Source organism: Desmodus rotundus, chromosome 9, assembly GCF_022682495.2.
Source record: "Desmodus rotundus isolate HL8 chromosome 9, HLdesRot8A.1, whole genome shotgun sequence".
Lineage (NCBI taxonomy): Eukaryota > Metazoa > Chordata > Mammalia > Chiroptera > Phyllostomidae > Desmodus > Desmodus rotundus.
This window is the reverse complement of record NC_071395.1, coordinates 100,638,771-100,663,166: the sequence shown is the minus strand read 5'-3', so window position 1 is coordinate 100,663,166 and position 24,396 is coordinate 100,638,771. Positions and strand designations below refer to the sequence as shown.

Here is a 24,396-nt window from a genome sequence, read left to right as displayed (position 1 = left end):
GGGAGAGGACCCTGGGAGGCCGTGTTTCTGGTCTGAGCGCAGGGCTGAGGAGGGCTGAGGACCCACAGGGGTTTGTCTTGGAGTGGACAGGCAGTTGGAGAGGGAGGACCCAGGGCCCCAGGGGAAAGCACAGTGTCCTCACCCTCAGCAGCTGGCTCCTGCTCCACCGGGGCTGCTGGACGCTGCGCCGGGGCCAGAGGTGCTCTAAGGAGGAATTTGCACAGTCAGTGGGCGGTGGCAGCCAGGGTCATGGGGAGAGAGGGCCAAGGACAGCAGCCCTCGGCAGGCCGCAGCTGGGGTGCTCCCCACCCTGAGGCTGACTTCTTTTCCTGCAAAACCTTCCTGTAAACGAGTGCCTGGTTCAGTTGAGCATGCTCAAGCCAGAGTCAAGAATTGAGCCCCCAGAGTGTCAAAAGGCCTGGGCCAGCTGGGATGATCCTTCAGCCAGCTCTGGGAGCCTCAGTAAGACGGAGCAGGTGGCCAGTGAGCTGTGCTCCACCCCAGTGTGTTCTGGGACAAGGACACTAGGCCTCAGGCCCCGACAGTGGGGCCTGCCCTCCCGTGGGGAGGAGGCCAAAGGAAAGCCAGTCACCTGGTGAGGAGGGAGAGATCCTCCTGCCAGGTGCTCCCAACCTTTGACCAGTTCCTCCCTCCCTGAGGGACAGCCAGACTGGGAAAGGTGTTTCGGAGTCCCAACCACTATCCTTGGACGGGGTCGGGCAACTACGTAAGAAACTGGGGCGCTCTCCTGCGGGAGAGAATGTGTCTCAGGCAGGCACCACGTTCTGCTCCGGGGGCCTTGGACTTCTACCTCAGAAGGGCGGTCCTTCCCCCCACACCTTCCAGACCTCCTATTCCCACATGCCTGCCTCCTCAAGGGCACCCTGGTGGGTGACTCCGCCACCCCCAGGACACGGGACTGCAGCCGCTCCTACAGAACCGGTTTGCAGACAAACAGTGGCAGGTTGCAGCCCAACTGAGCAGAAGGCTATAGCCTGGTGAACACAAGTTAGTTCAAGGCCACCGAGGGTGAAGTGTCTGTGGGGACCCCAGGCCGGCCAGGGCTTGTATGAGGTAAGCTCCTCCCCCTGCTCCCCGGGGCTGCAGGGACCGAGGGGCCTCGCGCAGGGACCCGAAGAGTTTCCTTCTCTTCCTGAGCTCCTGGCAAGGCTGCTGGGCAGCACCGCCCTCCCCTCCCCAGTAGCAGGCCCCACCCCCCCAGGAGGAGGAGAAAGAGAAGGAGGAGGAGGGGGAGGAGATAGAAGAGGGGCTGCAGCCTTCCCGACCTGAGGGCAGCTCACTGAGGTCTGAATGGCTGTCTAGAGCTCACAGGAGCCCCCCCAAGAGGTTGACGTGGGACTCAGGCATGGTGGGGAGTCTGCCCTCCCCCAAAGGGAGCTGAGGACCCTCAAGAGGTCTCCTGGGCTAGAGGGAGGCTGGGTGTGAGTATCTGGGTGAAAGCTGAGCCCAGTTTGGTAGAATGGGGGGCCAGAGCATAGGCTGAGCCTCTGTGGGTAGAAGAGGCCTTAGCAGTTCCTTCAGATGTCGGGGAACAAACAGGCTGGAGGGGGTGGAGAGATGTGCCGGATGGGCAGCAAGCTCTGAGGGGCCTGAGGCCTCTTAGAGTTGCCTTTGGCCATGGCGGAGGCCCAGGGAGGCCCGGGGAAGCCCTCACCATGTGTGTGGGGTGGGCTGGGGGCACTGCTGGAGACCAGAACAAGCCCCTTAGCCAGAGCTTGGGAAAGGAAACGGCTGAGGAAACCTGAACAAGCCGCCCAGCCCCTGAGAAGAGCCTCCAGGAAGGAGGCAGCAAAGAGGAAGCTGGTGTGGCCTTTCTCAGCTCCTCCCCCCACCCCCACCCAGCACACCTGGGTGTCTCCAACCTAAGCTCCACTGATCTCAGAAGGTCACACCCTTTCCCACCTTGTGCTTCTGATGGTTGTTTTCCTGCAGCAGTTAAGAGTGACTCCCACTGTATGAAGAACAGAGGTGGCTCCACCCCAGGGCTCCCCACTGGGCATAGGGATCCCTTGTCAACATCCCAGCTCCATCATAATGCAGGGTATGACTGGGCCAGTCACACTGGCTCCCTGGGCCCCTGAATCCTCGTCAGCAAACCCAGGGCATGAAACCAGAGCACCCCTGAGCCACTAGCCAGGCCCTACAGTTGCCCCATTCTGTGACTCTCCTCACCGGATGGCAGCGCCTCACCCTACCTTCGCCCAGGGGGAGTGGATGGATAACTGCCCTCTCCTCCCCAATTCCCAGCTCCTCTCCTGGATCCCGGGTCAAGGGGTCCCAGCAGTCAGGGGGCTGCCCTGGAAGCAACCTGAAGTTGCACTCACCATGGGAATAGGTACATCTGTGACTTTGTTTCACTCTGTCTGCAAGGCAAGTATCCTTAGCTCTACTTTATAGACAGTCTCAGCCCCATTGCTTGCTTAGAGTCACCTGGTGAGTCAGGGGCAGGGCTGGGTTTTGAACCCAGATTTGCATGGGGCTTGGGACTAGGGGAGGCCACCCCAGGCGGCAAGCAGAGCCCCTGGGTTACCCTCCTCCTGAGGCTGCAGTGCAAACACCCAGGCACCTCCATTCAGGGCTTGACTCTGCATAGCCCCAGCCTAGTGATGTCAGCATTGCCATGGAAACTCCTTCCCAGCGTAGGCAGGACCAGCCTCCCCTTGCAGTTTCCCTTTGTGTGGACTTTGCAATGTGTTGCCAAGGCAGTGGGGCCTGCTGGGCGGGTTGGCAAGGGGTGGGGAAGGCAGACCAAAGCCCACATTGCATCCCAGCAACCAGCAGCTCACAACAAGGCCCTGGCTTGCTCTGGGGAGGAGGGGCCCAGGCCAGGTCCCCTGAGCTGGTGGCCGAGGCCTTGAGGTTGGGGAGGTGAGGAGACCCCACATCCCTCTGCTCAGGACCCCTGCTTGGAAACAACCCTTTAACATTTTTAGTTCTGTGTTGGGGTTCTACCACCTCTAAAACATCTGGGTCTTGTAAAAAGGCAAATCTAGGCCCACCGCAGACCTGCTTGGAAGGGGCTGGGGAAGAACGGTGGCTTAGCCACGTCTCCAGGGCAGCTCGGGTGTGCAGTCCATTCTGAGAACCATCACTGGGGGGAATGAGGTTTATTGAACATCTAGATATGTCAGGCCCCACTGCCTAATTTATCTTGCGACCCTGAGGGGGGAAGGTGAGCAGAGGAGACCTGTTTGGGTTTGTTGTTGTTGTTTTACCCCATTTCACAGTGGAAGACACGAAAACTCGGCGAGGTTAAATCTGTGCTTGTTCGCAGTCACCCAGGTGGACGTGGCAGTCTGGGTCCAAACCCAGGGTCTGAGGCCTCCTATTGGCGGAGGCCAGTGGCACTGGCCGGCAGCCTGGCTTCATCAGCTTCCTCCTCCTGCTGGTTTTCCAGGAAGAATCCTGAAGCACCTTTGTGAAGTGGGCCAGCTCCGTCCAAAGCCTCCCACTAGCTCCTGGATCTCAGGGGGGTGAGCCAAGGCAGACCCACACGGCGGGCCCCTCCCGCAGGCAGGGTGAGCCCTGCCTAGTGAGGAAAACCATGCCCTTTCCCCACTCAGCCCTCCTGCCCACCCTCCCTATGCACTGCCCGCCCCAGCCTCCTTGCTCTCTTGAAGGGTTCCTGATGTCCCTGGTCCCTCCCCCTGCCAGGATGTGGGGGCTGCTGACCCACTGAGCAGAGATGTCCCCCACCTCCTTGGAAGTCTCCAGGAAGAGAAACTCTGTGACCTTTGCTGGCGTCTCAGAGCCTCTAGTTCTTCCAGCTGACAGCTTCCCGGTGTCTGACCCCCACCCCTCCTGCTGTCTTTGAAGACTGGTTCCTTCAGCTCTGTCCCCTCTACAACCTCTGAGAGTACTCAAGGTGGGGGCCCTCCCCCCTTTCGTCTGGGGTTCTATTCTGCTTGGAACTCCAGGAGGAGACTGAGACCCCAGTGGGCATGACAGTCCCAGGGCCGGGGCTCGACTTTTGCACCTGCATCTCCTGCCTATTCAAAGTCAAGGTCAACAAACACCAGTGATGTTGGATATGAGCTGAATACATGCCAGGGATTCCAGGAACTGGACAGTGAATGGCGATGGGACTTCTCAGTCCCGAGCTGGGTGCGCCTAAAGCCAGCCGGGGCTCTGGCCCCAACTGTTCCTGGGCTCTGCCTGCCATTCTTTCATTGAACAAGTATTTCCTGAAGTCTGTGCTACACACTAGAAAAGATTAAAAAAAAAAAAGTCTCCAAACAAGCCAAAAAAGATGGAGAGGGATAAAAAAAGAACACAAGATACCTGTGATCCCTGCCCCCAGAGAAGAATAAAATCTGGTTGTAACTTACATCTAACATCACTTTGGGAGCCTAAGAAAGTACACTTCCCTAACTAACAGTGGTCCTCTCCAGCTGGTGGCGTCATGGGTGACTTTTAAATACCTTTGCCATATTTTCTGTACCTCCTCCTCTGAGATACAAGTTTTGTAAGCAGAGGAGCCTCAATAAACATGAGTGTTTCTTGGGAGCTTCTTAAAAGGCACCCCACGGAGAGGCTCTGGGCCTGGAGAACAGCCAGTCCACTCGGCTGTCCCTTCTCCTGCCTGGGGCATGCCCAGACAAGTCCATGCAGTCCTCCAGCCCCACCCTGCCGGTGAGTGACACTCTGGGCTCAGAGCCCTGGCCAAGGGGCGCTCGGAGACTTTGACCCCAACCCCAGGGTGCAAAACAGCCCAGGCACCAGAGGGCAATGAGTGGGCAACTCCCACCACAGGCCTCCAACCTTCTCCCTGGCCCGGCCAGCCTCGGGGACCAGAGGGGAGAAATGGGGGTACAGCTTCCCTAAAGAGGAGGAGCACTGCTGTGACCTGGCCCCCCCCAGCCTCAGTTTAGTCATCTGTCAATAGGGACAATAATACTGCTTGCACAGGCTGTTGGGGGAATTAAATGAGACAACTGGTCCACGGACCCCTAGAGGGCACCTGGCACAAAGCAGTTACTCAGTAAACATGCTGAATGCATGGGGGAAGGCACAAGCTGGCTCCTCTCCCTTTTTGGGTTGGAAACACTCCCCGCTCTGACTTTGGAGGTGTAAAACGTCCTCGCCTTTATAATCTGGGTGAGAAGCTTTCTCTGGTCCCTAAATTCCCCAACAGAGGCTGCAGCAGGAAGCCCACTGCGGAAGCCGGGCAAAGCCCGGCTCTCTGCAATCCCTCCCTGTGTGCCCTGGGGCCCTAGCAGCCCCTGCTGAAGCTGCCACGTCCAGACCCACCACACCCTGAACAGTGGCCACAGGAATGAAAAGGATTATGGCTGTTTTGTGGGAAGTTCAAACATTTCAAAAGCCCTGTGAAGGCCGAGACGATCTGTGGGCTGTAACATATGTTCTAAATCTTAGTGTTGATCTTACTAAAATAACACCTTTGCATTTTATCGGGCCTGTGCTGGAAAATGGTTTCCTACAAAAGGGAAGACATCAGTGGGGAGAATCTCGGGCCCCTTGACTGCCCCTGGGTCACACCAGTGTGTCCTGTGCGGACTGCATTTCCAGGCACCTGTGAATTTGAGATTTTGGCAACAGTAAGGCATTGAGTTTGTGCCAGCCAATAAGGTGAGGCTTCTCTGGAAGCAGAAGGTGTCAGCTGTGCTCGGCGTTGCAGAGAGAGGGTCCACCAGGGCTGTGGGCTGGGGATTCTGGGTGGGGGGCCAGAAACGCCCCCTTCCCAAACTAAGTAGATTAGGATTTCCATCTGCTCTTTCCGTCAATAGCCCCTGCATTTCGTTCTCTCACCAACCGTGAACCAGCTCAGGCAGAGCAGGTCATGATTAATATTGCCAGTGGAGAAGCGGAGGCCCAGAGTGACTTGTCAGAGGTGGCGCGGGCACTGCCAGTCCCAAGAGGTAGGACCATGTTATAGCAGCTTTCCCAGAGGCTGAGTCTTATCACATCTCCCCCAGGAGACTTTGTGGCTACTGTGGCTAGTGGGATTACTTTCCCTTGGTGTATTTTATTTTGTAATCATTACACGAACCCCACGTTCATACCCAAGGCGGGAACTCCGAAAGAGCAAAACACAGCCTGTAACCCACAAGCACGCTCGGGTTGCATCTCCTCATGAGTCCTTCCAATCATTGTTCATAGGAAAATTCTGTTTCGTTGCCTCTAAGACAAATACACATTTTTCACATTCCTAAAACACAATGCATTTTGCCCTGGCTGCTGTGGCTCAGTTGGTTGGAGCATGGAGCATCGTCCCATAGCTTAGAGGCTGTGGGTTTGATTCCCGGTCAGGACACATACCTAGGTTTCAGGTTTGATCCCTGGGCTGGGTGCATACGGGAGACAACCAACCGATATTTCTCTCTGTTCCTTCCTCTCTTTCTCAAAAGCAATGAAAGAATGCCCTGGGGTGAGGATTTAAAAAATAAATAAAAAAAAATGCATTTTATAATTGATGTATGCCCATAATGTGCCTGTATTTTGTTTGCTCACCAACCCCCCCAAACAAACAAAACCCCCCACAAAACTCTTGGTAAGTCTCTTGTGTCACAGAATCAAGGAAATAGAACAGGTCACTTTGAGGAGATGTAATAAAATCATCCATGTGATTTGCCTCCCACTCCATACACTTCCCTTTAGATGCCTCAGCAGAGGTTTTAAAGGACAACCAGCCCCGACTGGATAAGACCCAGCATTTCATAATCCCTGGCCAGCTGGCCACCCCCACGCAGGGCACTTGGGCTGTGCAACTGATTTCAATACAAATCAAAACAGCAGGAGGACGTATGCTCTATAAATTCCAAAGGAAAAAGGGAAGGGAAGAAACTTCCGCTTAGTGAGCACCTACTAGGCGCCAGCCTTGCGCTGGGGAACAAGGAGGGCTTCAGGCCCCAGATTGTAAAGAAGGGGTTGTTCAGCAATTCCTGGGTCAGAGTGGGGATGGTTTCTGATTGAATAAGGGAGAATACCTCAACCTGTAGCGTTCCCTGAACCTGGGAGATTAATCAACGAGAGTAAGATGTTTTTTTTTCCAAAAATTGTCTTTAAAGAAAATATGTCTTGTTAAGCTGGTTGTTTTCAGATGTGTCAAATTACTGACGGGCACCACCTGTGCCTCACACCTCCTCAGTCTGAAATGATGAGCCTCCAAAGTTTATCGAGGAGAATCGCCCAGAGGGTTGGTTAAACCACAGATTGCTGGGTTCCCGCCTCCCCTCCCCCTCCCGAGGTGCTGATTCAGCTGGTCAAGGGTGGCGTCTGAGATTTGCATTTCTAACAAGCTACCCGTGGTGTTGATGCTGCTGGTGCCAGTGAGGATTACCTGAGGAGCTTTTTAAAATGCTGGTGCCCAGGCCGCCTCCCAGGATTTCACCCTCCGGGTTACAGCCTGGTCATTAGGATTGTCAGAGCTCCCAGGGGATTCGCGGGTCCTGCCTCCACTGAGAACCACTGGGGTTCACGGGAAGAGCCCCCAGACATGCTGAAGGTTCCGGGGTCAGAAGGGTTCCTTGGATTACACAGACAACCTCCTCAGGCTCCCGGGATCGGGGCCTGCCAGGCGGTTGGTCTCTGAGGGTCGCAGGGAAGCTGTCCTGTGCAAGCCGTACGTCCATACCTGCATCTTTGAAACCCAGTCAACTGTTTGCTGATGTTAATGTTCCTTGGATCGGAACCTACCTGGGTCCCTTGACTTCTGTGCTTTCCTCCTTGCCTTTTCCCACGGCCCACCTGTTGGGACACATTCCAGGAACTTTGAGCAAGGCTCCTCAGGCCTTCACCGCACTTGGCTGCCACCCACCGCTGCCCAGCCAATTGGAGCAGTAGAGCCAGCCTCCAGGGCCCGTACCACATCCCTCACCACCTCAGCTGAACGAAGGGACCTAGTGATGACTTGGTACACATGCATTCATTCACTCATTCATTCACCTGACACATTTTACAGAGTATCTGTGATTACCACACCTCCTCCCTAGGTTTTAGATTAAACATTGAATGAGCTGCTGGGCATCTCCACGTGGACCTGCTATAATGCTGTAGAAAGGCCAAACCACATCCACTCATTCTCCAGGGCTCTCTAAGCTGCTACCACCACCTCCCCGCCACCCCAGATAGACACCAGGAGCTAGCTGCTCCTGACATTCCAAGCCAGGCACCTGGGCCTGACAACTTATTTCCTAAATGTTTCTCACATCTCAGCCCTCCCATCCTTTTTTGAGATCGCCCCAATTTTCCTTCCTAGGTTTCTGCCTCCTCACTGATCTATCCACCTCCCATCTCCCCCTCCTCTTCCCCATCCTCCTGGCTTCTGTCCCTGGAGACTCCACCTCCCCCCTCCACCTTCAGTGTGGCTCCCAATTGCTCTCCTGTCCTTCAAGGCTCCGTGATCAGGGGTCTCTGATGCCTGCCCAGCCTCATTTCCTTCCCTCTTGGTCTCCTGCTTCAAAAGGAGACCCCCAAATGACATCATTCTGTTTCTTACCCCTGGGCCTTACTGGTACTACTCTTCTGCCAGGACCACCTTTCCTTCACACCTCATCTCTTACCTGGGCAGCCCTTACTCACCTTCCAAAGCCGGTTCAATGTCACCTCCTCCAGGAAATCTTTTCAGACCCCACCCAGACCAGATTACAGACTCCAGTTCTGCCCCTACATTACGGGGGCATGACTCCATGGTTGTGCTTACCACATTATATTATAATTATCTGCTTGTGTGTCCAGCTTCGCCATTAAGTTGTTAGTTTATTGGGGGCAGAGACCGTGCTTATTCATCATTCTACTCCTCTGTGTGTGATGCCTGGCTTAGAGTAACCCCCTTTTCAGACACGATTGCTTCCTAACAAATCACCCTACAATTTAGAGGCTTAAACTTGCTATTCTATTTTGCTCATGGTTTTGTGGGTCTGGAATTGGCAAAGGTCTCGGGCAGGGAGGGGTCTGCCACGGGCTGCAGTCCTCCGACAGCTGGTCTGAGCTGCGTGCACACGGTGGCCCGTGTACGTGGCTGCCGTGGATGCTGGCGCTTGGCTGGAGGCCTGCCGGGTCTTTGGAGTCAAGTGCTACACGTTGGCTTCTCCAGCAGGGCAGCTTCTGGGTAGTCAGACTTCTTCCGTAGCCTGGCGTCCCCCACAGCGAGCACCCAAACAGAGCCAGAAGAAAGCTGCCTGGCCTTTTCTGATCCAGCCTTGGATGTCAGGCAGTGTCACCTCCACTGCATTCCACGGGTTACAGCTGTGTCCTTAAGGTCAGCCCAGATTCAAGGGCCGGGGACAGAGGCCCCACTCTTCAATGGGAAGAATGTTGAAGAATTTGCAGACATGCATGGGGGTCTCCTTAAATCCACCCTAGCCCTCAACACGTTTGTTGGATGAACAGATGCCAAATTGCCTCCCACCTACTCTGCCCCATTGAGTACCTAGGTCTTCCCTTCCTGCCCCCCTCTTCTGTGCCACTGTGACACCACCAGCGTAACTCAGAACTGGCGGGGCACAGCAGCCTGGTGGTGAAAGAACCACAGGCGACTCACCCACAGCTCCTGCCCCCGCTGCCTGCTGCCAGCTGCCAGCTGGTGTGGGAGGTTCGGGCCCATGCCTCTCTGGTCCTGGGCTTCAGTTCCCCATTCAGATAAGAGGGTGTTGGGACACTTACTCTCTAAGACCCTTCCTGCTGCAACCTTGGGCACGCCCCTTCCGAACTGGCCTTCTGAGGAGGCGGCCAGGGGCGGAGTCCAGCCTCCACCTCCAAGTCTGCCCCCAGCCTTCCTGCCTTTGCGGTTTGTTTCCTAATGACACAAGTACCTTCTGGTGTGAGAAACTCAAATAGTGCAGGAGTATACAGAGCAGATGTGAGTTTCCCTTGACCTTCCTTTACTCTCTGCCTCCCTCCAAAGGGGACCGTCCCAATCAGGGCAGTGATCACCCCGTGGCTCCTTTAAAAGCATCTACTACTATTGCGTACATTACAGATGCAGAAAGAGAGAGCTTGTCTGGGCATCTGTGGCTTGTTTTTACTTTTAACATAAATGAGGCCACATTGTTCACGTTGTTCTGCATCTTGCCCTTTTCACTTAATTCTGTGTCCGGGTTATCGTTTCACTTCATTTCACATCTGAACGGACAGCTCGCCCCAGTCTTTCGGCACTGCCGCCGAATATCTCCGAGTTCTCGCGCTGTGTAGTTCCCCTGCCCATTCTCCTCCTTGTCGAACATGCTGGGGGTCGCCGGTGTTCTGGTGCGCCACGCCATCCTGCAAGGGCCATTCCCGGGCTGTGTCCAGTGCTCCCCAGGCCTACAGGGATGCGGGATAAGCCCGTTCTGCTCAATGACATGGACAGAGAGCCTCTTTCCAGGCAAACCTAGTTCAAATCCTGAGTGCAAGTTCTGAGCTGAGTGGCCTGGGACGACTCGAGCTCTCAGAGGGCTCGGGTGTTCAGAAAGCCAACAATAGCGCCCACCTCTCCCGGCGAGGCTGGCGTGGCGGGGCGCCCGGGGCCCGGCAGGCGGCGCAAAGGCAGAGGCCCTGATCGGCTCGCTGCGCCACGGACGTGAGCCGGGTTATGTAACTGGGCCGCTAATGCAGCTTTCCTCGTCGATGGAACCCAAATTAAAAGAGGAAATTATTCTCCTGATGCTCAACTCGCCTAATCCCCATCTGTCTCTCCCTTGGTCCCCCGCGCTCACATCCAAAGGTCTTGAACGCGCTCCAGATTTCTAATTTAGTTTGCTTATGCAACCAAAAATATTAGGGCTGCGGTTACCGGGGGGTGATTAAGTCTATATTCAGGGCTCCAGGCACAAGAAATAAAAACGGCAGCACCAGGGTCGCGCGCCTTTTTTTCTTTCTTTTCTTTTCTACTTCTTCTTTTTTTTTTTTTTAGTTCCTCGGAAGCGGTGGCAGCTCTGCAGCCACTCAGGCAGGGCCGCAGGCGGGAGAGGCTGGGCCCCACAGCCCCGAGCCCGAGCCCGGACGGCCCACAACGACCCCGGGGAGCACGAAGGGAGAGCCGCAGACACAGGGGATGCTGTGGAGGCAGCCGCAGGGGTCCTCTCAGAACCTCAGCCTCCTCCCTGGTCTTTATTCTCACGCTCTGATTCCTGCGCGCCAGGTGCAGGAGCCCATCTTTGCCGCCGGGGCCCCACCCACAGATATGTGGGAAGGTGTCTGTGGCACCATTGATTTTTCTGGGATAGCGAGAAATGGGAAACAGCATGTCTACCAGTGGGGAGGTGTCAAATACATGAGGGGGACCTTGACACTCAGGGATATTGTGTAGCTGATTAAAAAAAAGTAGAGGGGCAGATGAAGATGTATTGACGCAGATCAAATTAAATTAAATCTTAAAGAAAGCAAGGCACAGAAAAATACAGAGTATGGTTCTACATGTGTTTTTAAAAATCCGTCAGCGTGAGAACGGATGGTACATTGAACTGCTAACACGGTTGCCTCTGGCACGGAGAGAAAGAGGCTTTTGGGTTTTACTCTACTTCTGTATTGTGACTGGTACACACAGTTGCAGAATTTTAAATATCGGTTTTTAGTGTTGCCAGAAGCCTCCCTGACACTAATTCTCTGGAAGCAATCAGGGGTGGGACTGGCTGGAAAGCAGCTTCTGCTCTCCCTCCCCCCCACCCCGCGCTCCCCCACCAGGGCTTCAAGGTGCTCACCACTGTGCTTAGAAGTCTGGCTGCCCGAAGTCTTGGGGCGAAGGAAGGGATGGGCTCCTGACCTGGCAGGGAGAAGGCTGAGGGGCTTCTCGTCACAGAGGGTTGGCTCCGGAGGCTGAGTCTCCCTTATGCCCACCCCTGGCTTCCTCTGCCCTGGGGGTCAGGCCAGGGCCAGGTGGAAGGAGGTGCCACAGTCTGGCCGTAGGCTCCGAAGGCAAGGCCTCAGCCACTTCTGCAGAAGTGTCCCCTGTGGGCAAGGCCAAGGCTCCCAGGAAGTGTTGGAGGAAGTGTACCTACTCCTCTAACAGGCCCAGGCTGTGTCCACACAGTGCCCATCAACTGGACATTTGGAAGGGTCTACCCGGTGGCCACAGAAGCAGCAAGGGGGCTGTGCGCACACAGAAGGGAGCCGGCAGTGTGCGCTGGTTCAGGGAACCAATTCAGATCAGGTTCCAATAATCCCAGGAAACCTCATGTGGAACCAACTTAATCAGGCTCTTCACTTTGGGGATTCTCCAGGCCTTTGCTACGCTCAGGTACACGGAGATTCTCCACACGGGAATACCGAACGCGGCTTTTACCAAAAATACACGGCTCAGGGGCCCTCTCTGGTCAGGGCCTCCCTCGGGCTCAGAGACTCCACACTGATGCACCAGTGAGGGTGGGAGACAGGCGTGGGGGTGGCCGGTGCAGGGCTGTCCCGGGCAGTTTTGGGAAACTGAGGAGGAGGAGGAGGGTTAAGTAGAGGGAGGTATGAGAAAAGCAGGGGCCACCTCGTCTGTGAGAGATTAAAAACTGTCCTGCCCCTGAGGTGTGCGTGCCAGCGCACCTGCATGCAGCCCACGCCGGTCTCTTTTCCCAGAGCTTGAGCCCTGGGCACGTGCACATGTGGGCACATGCCAAGGACACACACAAGCTCACATCCGTGGGTACTCACGCAGAATGCACACCTGCGCACCTGAGCAGCCCCACAGCTCCGCACATGAGCACATCCGCTCACGCACACTCAGACCAACCAACTCACATTCAAGTGGGCTCACTGTGCAGAAGAGCACACGTCCATGCCCACGTCCAGGCCCACGTCTATGCCCACGTCCATGCCCACGTCCAGGCCCACGTCTATGCCCACGTCCAGGCCCACGTCCAGGCCCACGTCTATGCCCACGTCCATGCCCATGTCCAGGCCCACGTCCAGGCACACGTCCATGCCCACGTCCAGGCCCACGTCCATGCCCACGTCCAGGCCCACGTCTATGCCCACGTCCATGCCCACGTCCAGGCCCACGTCCATGCCCACGTCCAGGCCCACGTCTATGCCCACGTCCAGGCCCACGTCCAGGCCCACGTCTATGCCCATGTCCATGCCCACATCCATGCCCACGTCCATGCCCACGTCCATGCCCATGTCCAGGCACATGTCCATTCCCACGTCCATGCCCACATCCAGGCACACGTCCAGGCACATGTCCATGCCCACGTCCAGGCCACGTCCAGGCCCACGTCCAGGCCCACGTCCAGGCACACGTCCATGCCCACGTCCAGGCACACGTCCATGCCCACATCCATGCCCATGTCCAGGCACACATCCATGCCCACGTCCATGCCCACGTCCAGGCACACATCCATGCCCACGTCCAGGCCCACGTCCAGGCCCACATCCATGCCCATGTCCAGGCCCACGTCCAGGCCCACGTCCATGCCCACATCCATGCCCACGTCCATGCCCACATCCATGCCCACGTCCAGGCCCACGTCCAGGCACATGTCCATTCCCACGTCCATTCCCACGTCCATGCCCATGTCCAGGCCCACGTCCAGGCCCACGTCCATGCCCACGTCCATGCCCACATCCATGCCCATGTCCAGGCCCACGTCCATGCCCACATCCATGCCCATGTCCAGGCACACGTCCATGCCCACATCCATGCCCACGTCCAGGCACACGTCCAGGAACACGTCCAGGCACACGTCCAGGCACACAGCCACTGAAACGCACGTGCCCAAGCAAAGCCACAGGGACTCGCCCACAAAGAGGCAAGCATATGAGAGACACAAAAACACCCACAGAGGTGCACATATGCACACACACTCACACAAGAGCACAGCATCCCACACACCAACACTCACTCGTGTATACACACTGGGGCATGCGTGCCGGTGAGTACAGATGCCGGCCGCTGGAACACACACGGGCATGCCACAGAGAACACGCCTGCGTCCACACTCTCATGCCCTCACACACTCAGCGGTGTCTAAGGCAATCAGAGGTTCCTGCTTCTTCTTGTGAGTAGGGCCAGGGGTCGTGCAGCGAACAGGCAGCTGAGAGGGACGCGGAAGGACTCCTAAAGCACATTCAGCAAACGGTTCACAGAAGGCCTGTGTCCTTTGAGTATTTTTATCTTTAGCACTCACATGTCTAGCAGAGTCTGGGTGGTTCTGAATTGCTACCAGGAAGGAGGAACGACAAGTGGCTGGATTTTAAAACAGATGGCCTCTGGGTGCAGAGGAAGGATGCCTCTTACTCCTCACCCCCTACCCCCACCCCAACACACACCAGTGTTCCCTCCTCCAACAGACTGGGTTCCCCAGAAGCCTGCCCCAGCTGCCCCCCTTCCCACCAGGAAAATTGCCCAGCAGGCCAGGTTCCCCAGCCCCCACCCTGGTGCCCGGATGAGGGTCTGACTGCCCAGGCCCGCGTCCGTACCCCTGTGAGGAGCTCAGGTCTCCAGAGCACTTTGGGCCCTGACCATCAGCCTGGGGTCTGGGCTGTGGCTCTCCCAAACGTGTGCTCGGGTGGTGTTTTCCACCATGCCTGAGCTGGCAGAAGGTCTGGGCATGTGCCCCCGCCCTCTGGCTGGTGGCAAACAAGCTGGTGGATTTCAAAAGCTATTTAATCCCTGGGTTCTGACGCACCCAGTTCACCACCAGGCAGGATCCAGTGCCCGCAGATCTGATGTCAGAGGGCGGCCCTGGCACAGTGCCATCCTTCCTGCCCACATGGCAGTGTGGCAGACTGACAGAGAGACAGAGGAGCCCCAGAACCTTCGCCTCTTGAGTCCCAACCATTTGGTTCATGCTAGGCTTGCAGACGTCAGCACCTTCTTTAAATGATGTTGTCAAAGAATAATAACATGGAAAAATAATCAGGAGCTCTCAAGTGAAGATAACAAATAAGTGAAACAGTATAAGCTTGTGTTTATTTAAAAAAGTAATGAATGCATTTAGGCAGAGGAGAAAAACTGGAAAAACTAACAATGACTATCTTTACAAATGTATCATTTGACAAATATTTATTGAGCACCTACTATTTGTCATACCGTTCTAGGCGCTGGAGGTATAACAGCGAAGAGGCAAGCTTTGCGCAGTGGCAGTATCGTAGCCAATGAGGTTTATCCGAGGTGTGATTACTGCTAATTGAAACAGTAAAGATGCAAAACCCTCAGGGGTCTTATATGCTGGCGTGTCCACAGACAGTACCAAGTTCAATGCAGAGTGTGCTAAATGATGAGAAGCACAACGGAAAAGGGATTATGGGGAGTTGCAGTGGCTGTAATTTTTAATAGACTTTTTTAGAGAAGTTTTAGAGCCACAGTTTCTCCTGTTCCTGACATCCTATATTATAACGGCACATTTTTATGATTAATAAACCAATACTGATACATGATTATTAACTCTAGTCTATACTTTATTCAGATTCCCTTCATTTACCTAATTTCCTTTTTCTGGTCCAGAATCCCGTTCTGGACACCACGTCCTACTTAGCTCTTGTCTTCTCGGGCTCCTGTCCGTGAAGGCTTCTCAGACTTGCTTTTGATGACCTTGGCAGCCCCGAGGAGCCCTGGTCAGGTGCTTTGCGCTGGAATTTGCCACATGGTGTTCTCACAGTCAGACAAGGGCTATGGGTTTCCGGGAGCGAAATCACATTTGCATCATGTATCATATGTCAAGGGTACATACCATCAACATGATATATGCCTGTCGGTGTTGGCCTTGGTCACCTGAATGAATTAGTATCTGTCAGGTGTCTCCACGGTAAAGTTAGTCTTCCCCTGCCCCCTCTACATACGGCCCTCCTGGGGAGGAAGTCCTCCGGCAGCCCACGCTTGAAGGGTGAGAGCTATGCTCCTCCCCCCATCTAGGATAAAGTATCTGCACAAAATACACACATTATTTGCAAGTCTTCTGCACAAAACAGTTGTCTCGCCCTGACCGGTGTGGCTCCGTGGGTTGGCTGTCATCCCGCAAGCCAAGGGGTCATGAGTTGGATTCCCTGTCGGGGTATGAGCCTAGGTTGCAGGCCGGACCTGGTTGGGGGCGTGCGAGGGGAGGCGATGGAGTGATGTCTCTCTCACACATCCACGTTCCTCTCCCTCTCTTCCTCCCTCCCTTCCCCTCTCTCTGAAAATAAATAACATCTTTAAAAAAAAGGCTTGTCTCTTCTCCCCCGTTTATTTAGCCCATCACTGTTTTATAACAGACTCGTGGATATTTATTTTACATTTGGGTTATAATCCAATGATGCTTTTTTCTGTTGCTCAAATTATTTCAGCTTTGGCTGTCATGAGCTCGTTCACTTGTCTCCAGTGGCCCTTTGACAAGCCCCGCCCTCCAATTTTTTTGTCCAGTGAATGAATGACCCTCTTTCACCTCCGAGAGTTCCCTAGGACCGGCTCAGACCACCCTTCTCAGGTCCAGTCGACTTGGCTCTCACAAGTTTTTAGACCTGAGTGGATCCTGCTAAAGATGGAAAGGAAATCCATCAAAACCCCACAGAACGGATTGCAGCTTCCCCCAAATCTGCAACTTCCCTCTATAAGGCTGAAACCTCACATCTTCCTGGAGCCTCCTGCTCCCCACGCCCCAGAGCTGGCCAGGCGCAGCTCCCTCCAGGACACCTCCTAAACATCTCCTTAGTCCCCCTGTTCTCCCATCCCACTGCCCCCCTTCTTATCGGCTCAAGGTGCCCCAGGTCTCTGGTCTTCGCTCTTGTCTTACTGTGAGCCGGTTTGCGCAGGGATCCAGAGAGACCTTGCTGACGAGGACACCTAACCTGCTCTCTGCTTAACCCCTGCCTGTGGTCCTCGGGCTACAGCACAAAGTCCAGCGGTGCCTGCCTGGCCCCACGCCGCCCCAGCCGTACCTGCCAGGTTTTCCTTCCTCTGGAGCTGCTCTTGGGTCAGCCCCAACACCTGCAGCCTCCCCACTGCGTCCAGCACCCACCCCTCCCGCCTCCAGCTGTCCTCTGCGTGATGACAGTGAATGGTGGCATTGCCATCCTGATCCCTCCCATTGTGAGTCCTCAGAGTGCACCCTGGCTGGCCGGAGGCCTGGGCCTCCTCGGTCTTCAGTCCTGGGTGCGTGGCAAGCCTGCGGGCTGTTTGGATTTATGGGAGTGGTTGCTGTGGGTGAGGGGTCGGCGAGGAAGGTCAGGAAGGGTGCCGAGGCCCCTCCGTCTCTCCCCTGGTACTACCACCGCTGACCTGGCCCCAGACCCTAGAAAGACTCCCTGATGGAGGACCTGGGTCTGGGTCCAGGGCCTGACACGGAAGAGGCTCTCGGGACACGTCCACTGACCGTTTGGTTGACTGGGGGACTCCAAGTAGTAACTCGGAGTGATTGTTTTTTCTTTCCATATTTTTCAATTCTTAAAAATAACGCACAGCCCTCATTTTTTAGAATGAAAAGCAAAAACTTTCCTTGAAAAATCATTCTTATTAAAATGTTGATCACAGAGAAATACTTCCTGTATCTCCCAAAGTGGAACAGATGCACACCCCAGGCCCGCAGTCCCTTCCGAATAAAGGGACCCTACAGGACCGGGTCCTTGTATGCACAACAGACAGGAACTAGAACCTCCCCAGTGGCGCCAATCATGATGGCTAGGACCTGGAAGCTCCCTCAGTATCCGTCCACGGGGGAATGGGGACAGCGTTACGGCAGAGCCACACGATGGCGAGGTACCGGCGATGACAGCCGGCCCCCATATGAGTGAATCTCACAAACACAATATCGAGTAAAATGAAGCAGACACACAGGAGAGCACAGGCGTGCAGCTCCACCGGTACAGGCTGGAAGCAGGCGGGGGAGGGGGAGCAGCCTATGAGGTTAGGGGTCAGGAGAGAGGTTAGCTCAGGCGATCCTAAGGGAAGGTGTCGTCCAGGCTCTCTGGGTGCCAGTGAGGTGCCATGTTTTGACCTGGGTGCTGGCTCCGTGGGCCGGCCCAGCCTGTGCCAATCCATCCAGCTGTACTCTTTGATTTACACAGTTTTCTGTGTGCATATTTAACTCCAATAAAATACTTAAGAGGGGGAAAAAGCATCCTGGAGCAGGTTAAATCCACCTCTTTCTAACGTCCAAAGGAAGGAAGAATGCAGGTGTCTGGGGTCCTTGGGCCTGAAGCCTCTCAGCACTCCCGGTCCCCTGCGAGGGGAGAGGGGGATGGCAGGTGGGGCTGTCTGTACTTCACCTTCCCACCCCCACCCACCCCAGCAGAAGGCAGGGAACAGGGGCACCTGCTTCTCCTCCACTGGCGGCAAGGGAAGCCCAGGGGCCTCCTCTGACCTTGCACCCCTCCCCCAGAGGTCACGGTGCCGGGGCTCCGGGGGTTCAGGTTGCAGCAGACTGGGACTGGGAGGGTAGTAATCCATCCTACCCTGGCCGTTGAGGGGCGGTTCCAGCGCTGCCCTCTGCCTGCCGGCTGAGCACAGCGAGGTTATTTATAACCTCGGGTCGCCTTACCTCCTGACCTTCAGCTGGGCCCAGCGATCCGCTGTGATTAGCATCTCACCACCCACAGCGAACAAACAGCTCTCTGTGTGCCCTCCTCACTGGCCTCACTGCAGGGCCCTGCAGGAAGCAGGATGTTGACCCAGAGGCAGCACCCTGTGGCTCCCTCGGGTGGACCCAGCCACGTGGGAGTTGGGGGAGGTGGGTGTGGTTTGGGGGAAGGTGTGAGAACTACTCTTGTTCAGTTGCTTCCCAGGTTGAAAACGTTGGTCTTTTGTGGCAGGAAGTTATGTTTACGATGCAGGGCTCCCCAGCCTGGGTCTGCCCACACGGGTGTCCTCTTCAAAGCCAGCAGGGAGGGGGCAGTGCTGGAGACTGCATGCCCTCACCCTCAGGCATGGTCCCAGGAATCACACAGGACACACTGCATTCTCCCCAGCTCGGCCTCTCCTACCTGGGTGGCAGCTGAAGCTCACAGGGGGAGTGACTGGTCCAAGGTCACACAGCCACCTATGGCGGATTCCTAGCTCCTGACGGATGGAAGCCAGAATTCCTGATTATGTCCCAGACGAGCCATTATAAAAGGAGGCTGGCGAGGGGGGATGGGCCCATTCATTCATCCAACATGTTTTGCTGAGCACCTACTAGGTGCCAGGCGCCCTTCCAGGCAGAAATCTTTACCTTTGTAAACAGACAGTCTCGGGGACAGAGTCAGTCCCAGGAGCCTGGGGTCCCTGGATGGAACCACATTCTAGGCAGAGGCCGAGGGTCTTGAGTCCTGGGAGGCAGACTGAGAGGTAGGAAGCAAGGGGCCAGGCGGAGGGCGCTGTTGTAGGACCGCAGCCTTGGGCTGAGTATTCGCTGTGGGCAGCCGAGACCCACTGAGGGTTAACATCCCAAGCCCATGAAGGCTTTTGTCCCAGCGGTGGGTGTCCGCCCCTGCAGCTTCCAATGACCTTGCACCAGGGCAGACCATGAAAGCCTCACGCGGCACCCAATCTTGGCAGTCATCCTGGAGGAAGCCTGCAACTGGGACCGGCTGAGGGCCGGTTCTGCCCGGTGCAGGGAGGAACGGAGTTAGGCATTTAGGCGGTTTGAAGAGGGCAGCAGCGAGGGAGGGAGGGGTCTGGACGCTTCCTTCCTTTTCTGCCAAGCTCTCAGACACTTTGAATGAAGCGCCTGGGAGAACTTCAGCTGTGTGACGTGACCATCCCCTTGACCTCTCAGGGCCACAGTTTCCGCCTATAAGAATGAAGGGGTTGGCTGGGGTGATCTCAGCTCTGCGACACTGGTGTGGGGACTCGGAGACCTGCCCACACTCCAAGTCTGTCTCAGCCCTAGAGCTCCAGGGGCACAGGCCGGGGGTGGGTCAGGAGTGGCTGCAGCTGAGCGTGGATGGCTCGCCGGGGGCGGCCAACAGCGCACGCCAGTGGGTGAGGAAGCGCCGGGCACACGTGTGCTTGCGCAAGCGCCAGGATGTGCTCGTAGCCACGTACGGGGAAGAGTGGGCCCTTGCGGGTAGGTGGCTGGGTAAAGCATCACGTACCCGGGAGGGAGTGTGTATCTTGGTGCGTACGTAGGACTGTTAATGTTGCAGAGAAAGGAGGTAGTGTGCATACAAGTGTGGACTGTGTGTGTGGGGGGGGAGCCATACATGTATAGGTCCAGGTGTGTTTACGGAGGGGTGTGTGTGTGTGTTGGAGGAGGGGCTTCAGAGAGCCTGAAGGTTCGCTCTGCAAACCCCTCCAGTCACATGGTCAGTGTGTGGCCGATGGGCCCTGACTAGTCAATGAACTCCGGCTCTGGAAGAGTCAGCGGCTTTTCCAACCTCTTTGCCAAATGGCATGTCAGCACAGGGCCTGGGGGGCGGGGGGGAGGTGTAGGCCAGGGAAGGTGGCAATGACTTCATGACAGTTGGCTGCTGAGCAGCTGGGGGCAGGGGGAGGGAGCCAGGGCCTGGCTGGGGCAGGGAAACCTTCCCCGCTGGCCCCTGTTGGGGGCAAGGCCTGGGGACCCACTCTGGGCGGGGAAGCAGTACAGCCACAGACTCCCATTTCTGGGGGTTCCCCTGGTTTGCGGGTCACTGGGCACTCTCCAGGATCTTTCACAAGTGATCCCATGTGAGCTCACAGTGACCCCGTGAGGTAAGGACTCTTCTCCCTATTTTGCAGATGAGTAAACTGAGGCTCAGAGAGGCAGAAGGATGTGTCTGAAGCCACACAGCTAGAGCAAGTGGTGGACCTGGCCTGCAAATGCGGGTTGTGTGCTTCCCGCTCCGCCCGCAGCGACAGGGGACGAGTGGTGGGCCATTCTTAAAAATTGCTCCTCTGAATGCCTTGAAGTGGAGACACTGGATTTGTCTGGATCCTTAGAGCTGACGCTCCTCTTCCCACCCAAAAGGGCCTCCTTCTCGGGTTGGCAGGGGGGCCTTCCATGCACTTCTCTACAACGTGTGGCGAGGTGGACATTAAAGACGCTGCCACAAGGGGCTGGGACAAGGCAGCAGGAGCCTTGACCAATGTCAGACCCTTTCTCCAAACGCAAGCCAGCGACTGGGCCCGATCTGTGGCGAAACGCTCTGGTCCAGGCCCGGCCGCCCTGACTAGCAGGGATCAGGTTTGCTTCGCCCCTTGTGCATTTGGAGAGGACCCAAGGTCAAGGACCCGGGGTGACTATGAGCACTGTCTTCACCCAGAAGCTGAGATCAGCTCTTGGGGTGCCCTTTCTTCGGCCGTTTACTAGTTTCCTATAATACTGGTAATAATAACTACCCCTGCCTAAGCTTTATATTTCACAAAGCACTTTCACAACCTCCCCCGTCTCATCCTCCCCCGAGCCCTTTGATGAGGAGCCAACGCGCCCATTTCATAGAACCAGACACTGAAGCTTGGGGAGGGAGGGAGTGCTGGGCTAGCCTCAGATCACTGGGCCCGGAGGTGGTCCCAGGTCCTCAGCCCCTGTCCGGACGCCCCTCCCCAGCAGCAGCCCTTCCCAAAGGAGCCCTGTGGGTCAGCAGTGTGACCAGACTCCCTGCCGTGTTCACCTGGGAGCAGTGAGAAGACCACTCCCCACCCTCCCATCCTGCAAATAGTGGGGGTGGGGTGGCTGGGAAGAGGTAAAGAGGCAGAAGTGGCTGCTGCATGAGCAAACTGGACAGAAAGGGCTGGGGAGGGGTCCCCCACTGGCTGCCCTTGGCCTTGGGCCCAGCAGAGGAGTGGACGGGACCAGCAGTTCCTGGAACACGAGCCCATTGATGGGGAACCCAGGGCCAGCTTTTGCCGTGTTCTCATGGGCTTGTGGCAAAAAACCAACCAAACAAGCAAACAACACAGTGAGGTTGTCATAAAGCCAGAACTGCGATCAGAACTGTGCTCCCCACGGCTGTGTATTTTCAACCGTGTGTGTGCGCACACACGTGTGTTTAAAAGGGCCTTTCCTTTGACACTTCCTTTCAATGTCCTTAACTCAGCAAAACGAAAAACTGGCGACAATGTCAGATCCTAAGTTGTTTTTGTACAAATGGTAGTGACCCGAGAAATCGAAAGACTGGGAACCGCCGGCCCGCTCCTCGTTCTCAAGGGGCACCTGGCAGGGAAGGGGCTGTTTTTAGCTGAGGCATGATATCTGAGTAGCTGGAAAAACCCAGGGGAAGAAGGGGTGAGGTTCCCGCCCCCCAGCCCCAGAGCCCAGGCATCCCCAGGAAACCTGAGCAGAAGGAACACGGAGGAACCTTACCGGGGACTTTGAGAAAGGCCTCAGGGCCCAGTCTCCAGCCACACCCCCTCAGCCTCTCCTCTGACCGGGTGCCAGGAGGAAATGTTCCCTCACACCTCCCCTTGCCTTCCCCAAAGCCCTCAAGGCTGGTTCCAAAATAGCCCAGGCCCTAGAGGAGACATCATAGGTCAGGCTGCCTGCCTGCCCCGCTGTTAGAACACGTTGGTGTGGCCAACGCCAAATATAGAGGGACATGGGACACCGATGAGGAACGGGGCCTGTGGTGCCCGGCTGGCTTCTCCGTGCCTAACCCGCCCCCATCCCTTCTGAACCTGGTGGCTGGGAGGCCAGCACCTCCTGGCCTGGCTGCACCCATGTCCCCACAGGCCATGATGGAGCTGGATGCTGGCTTGAGGGGGCACCAGGCCTGAACTGGGTGAGAGCCTGGCAACACCCCGTCTTTCTGGAGGTCTCAGAGCACTTTTATAAGTGCCAGTTTCCTCGGGATGCTCCAGAGATCGGGAGCAGAAAGGACCCAGGTGTCTCCCAGGTGGAACCACTCTTGCCCTGTTCTTCCCAGCAAGACCCAGGCCCTAAGCCTGGCGTGTGGGAGGTGGTGAGGAGGGCGGGCGGCCAGGCCTAACCCCAATAACTGCTGGTTGAATCGAATTGCAAATAATGAGTCCTGATTGCCAAGGTCGCCTCCACCCTCCACTCCCAGGAATTAAAAGTCAAAGGGCAGAGCTGCTGACGCAAATGTCAGGGGAGACGCACAGTTTGGAACAGCTGGGATCTTTTTTCCCCAGGTTCCGCCAGCCACCGTAGGTCGCCAGCCTCCAGTGCCCTGGACACGGAGGTGTCCCCCAGGCTGGTCCCCAACGCACACTCCGGAAAGGGTGCTCCACTCCCTCTCCCTCCTCCCGGTTCCCAGGTCACCAGAAACCCCTTTGAAATGGCGTTGCCGGTACCTGAGGGCGGGGATCAGCCGCTCAGCGGGTGGTGAGAACTCCTTCCTCCCTTCCCTAAAAAAGGGAGTTAGAGACCTCTGCCCGCCTTGCCAGCGGGTAGTCGGGCTCTGTACAACCCGCTGTGTCCCCCTAGGTCTACCCAACGGCAGGCACCCTCGGGGCAGCTGCACAGAGTTCTGTGCATCAGTGGTGCCCCCCAGCGGTCAGTGGCAGACTTGAACTTGGGCCCGGACTCTGGCTGCTGCGGACCCAGCCCTGCGGCTTTAGCACAGGGCCAGGTTTGGGGATTTGATTTCGGTGAGGCGGTTGTTGGCAGTTGGAGGTACTTTTTTATGTGCTGAATTTTCCTAATTGAACTGGATCTTGGCCTACATGTCCCACTAGTAGCAAATCAATTTCAACAGGTCTAAGAATGCACTTGTCTTCTTCTCGCCCTAAACCTGCTCCTCCTCTAGACTTCCCTATTTCTATTAATAGCGCCCCCTCCCAATCCCTGGGCTCCAAGCCTATGAGTTGTCAGCTCCTCCCCACAGTGTCGTAGGTGCCTGGTCCCGCTCCTCCCTGCTCTGCAGGTCGCCCTCCCATCGCTTTCCCTGGTACTCATGCCACTGCCCCAGTCAGCTGGCTTCTCACCTGAGCTACTGCCGTCCTCAGCAGCGCCTTTGGGTCAGACCTGGGTGCTTGAATGGCCCCCTCCACTTACTGGCTGTGTGACCTTGGGCAAGTTAATTAACTTCTCTGAGCTCAGCTTCCTCAGTTGTAAAATGAAGATCATAAATACAGTTCCTATCTCACAGAACATTGCGTGAACTACACGGATGGAAAAGCTGTGTCACACAGGAGATACTCGGTGTGTGTGCATTATTAGAAACCCTCCAGCCCGTGCCCTCCATCTCTCCACCTCACGGACTGGGGACGCGGCCCGGAGGGCCGGCATGAGAGCTCACAGCTGGCACCGAGTTCCGAGTCTCTTTACAACGTGCTCCAGAGCAGGGAAAAGCAGAAGTTCCGGGAGCTGAAGCTCCTCCACCACTGCCCCATCATCACGTTCTAGAACCCAGAACCAAAGGCCACCTCTCGAGTTCACTGGGCCCACCCCGCTGGCTCCTGGAGCCGCTGGTATGTCGGGGTGAATGTTGAGGTCGCCCAGCATCACCGTAAACATCTGGGATGAGACAACTGACGGTCACGTCCGGTGGCCATGAGTCAGGGTGTGACCCACCTGCAAGGTGATGACGGAAGTTCAGCACATTGGCATGGCACCGTCGCCCGCCTTGGGGCTGCTGGGCACTCAGGGGCATGGCCACACGTCAGATGTCCAAAAAGGG

At 56.2% G+C, this 24,396-nt stretch overlaps 2 long non-coding RNA genes and 1 pseudogene across 3 annotated transcripts; all 3 read left to right on the top strand.

The window, feature by feature from the left end:
* Positions 1-643: 643 nt before the first annotated feature.
* Positions 644-4,355, top strand: LOC123477978 (uncharacterized). 2 transcript variants are annotated; one of them, XR_011650405.1, is made up of 3 exons: positions 644-1,074; positions 2,269-2,391; positions 3,296-4,355. It is a non-coding gene; the product is annotated as an uncharacterized lncRNA (long non-coding RNA). The 2 variants fall into 2 exon arrangements; XR_006653067.3 differs by lacking the exon at positions 2,269-2,391.
* A 10,658-nt stretch (positions 4,356-15,013) lies between these two features.
* Positions 15,014-15,239, top strand: LOC112316602 (U4 spliceosomal RNA; annotated as a pseudogene).
* Positions 15,240-19,594: 4,355 nt separating this feature from the next.
* LOC139441150 (uncharacterized) lies at positions 19,595-20,732 on the top strand. The gene is made up of 2 exons (XR_011651564.1): positions 19,595-19,904; positions 20,558-20,732. It is a non-coding gene; the product is annotated as an uncharacterized lncRNA (long non-coding RNA).
* The last annotated feature ends 3,664 nt before the right edge of the window (positions 20,733-24,396 follow it).